At 37.2% G+C, this 1,343-nt stretch overlaps 1 long non-coding RNA gene across 1 annotated transcript; it reads left to right on the top strand.

Annotated features, from left to right (window-relative positions):
• The first annotated feature begins 408 nt into the window (after positions 1–408).
• LOC108975744 lies at positions 409–1,333 on the top strand. The gene is made up of 3 exons (XR_001993888.1): positions 409–430; positions 490–553; positions 685–1,333. It is a non-coding gene; the product is annotated as an uncharacterized LOC108975744 (long non-coding RNA).
• Positions 1,334–1,343: the final 10 nt, after the last annotated feature.

The following is a 1,343-nucleotide window of genomic DNA, read 5'->3' as shown; positions in this document are numbered from 1 at the left end:
TCTCAATGTAAAAAAAAAAACAATTTTTAAATTGTTGAACAGCTATTTTTTTTTAGTTATTTAACATTGTTGAAACATTGTTCTACAAAAACACCAATTGTCTAAATAGCAGAAGCATCACAAGTCAATATGGCAGCCAAATTTGCGAAGCCCAAATGTCGTAAATTTGAAAACAAAAACATTTTCATTCACATTCCACAAGCGACCTCGCTTCATTCATAAAAACAGACGCCGTAGCATCTCCCCGACGATGGCAAAACATCTTTCTGGTGTTTGTTCTAAGAAAGAAATGAGGAAAGCGACAACATTAGAGGTGGAGAAACATCGATGCGAACATCGATGACATCGATGTTTTCGAAACATCGATGCTTAGCGGGGCAAAATCGATGTTTTTCCTTCTCTAAGGCACATAGAGGAAGACAGTCGAATTGTAAGTACATATATCATTTAATCTCATTATAAATTATTAACAGAATATTGTTATTTTAGCTATACTTGTTGGTGGTGTTGACGTGAGTGTGGTAGTACTTGAACATGGACAGGTTTATGAAAAGTAAGTACTAAATATCCGAACTTATCTTCAGAAAAGCATTGTAAATGAATTATTTCAGAAAAGCACATGCACATTCGCATGCATTTCTGCTTTTGCATTGAATAGGCATTAATACAGTTTATTTCTTATAGGAACAGCAAGCGAACAGCCAAAGCCTGATGAGAATCAAAAGAAGAGGAGGCGTGATGTTTCTATAGTTTGGGATAATTGGGAAAAAACGCATGGGATATGGAATTACTGTGGTAAGCCAATAAAGACGTGTGGAAACACAATAAATCTAATGGACCACTTAAAGCACGTTTATGCTGATCGGCTTAAAGTTGGGGGAACTGCACAGAAACCAAACATTGTTGTAAAGTCATGAACATGATTGCTGTTGATGTTCAACCTTTTCCTTGTGTGGAGGAAGACGGATTTAAAGAGCTCATGAAAGAAATGGATCCCCGCTACAGGTTACCTAGTAGGTCACACCTGCGCGACGTAGTGCTTCCATCTCAATATGAGTTTCGTAAGAATAGACTCCAGTCTGCACTTAAAGATATTGATTTTGTGGTCATAACTACTGACTTGTGGACATCCAAAGCAAACCAAGGATACATTACAGTTACGTGCCATTTTGTTTTAAATAGTTTTACGTTTGTTGGACAAACGAATTTATTACATTAGCTTTGGTATCTTCTCGTGGTGCTCCATTGCCGTTTTCAGCAGCAAAAGTGGATATTTTATATGATATATCCGAGTTGCTATCCCCCTTCGAAGAGGCGACGCTTTCTGTGTCTACAAACACAAA

This window comes from Bactrocera latifrons, unplaced genomic scaffold (genome assembly GCF_001853355.1).
Source record: "Bactrocera latifrons isolate USDA-ARS-PBARC rearing strain unplaced genomic scaffold, ASM185335v1 scaffold_693, whole genome shotgun sequence".
In the NCBI taxonomy this organism is placed as follows: domain Eukaryota; kingdom Metazoa; phylum Arthropoda; class Insecta; order Diptera; family Tephritidae; genus Bactrocera; species Bactrocera latifrons.
This window is presented reverse-complemented; position numbering and strand designations above follow the sequence as displayed.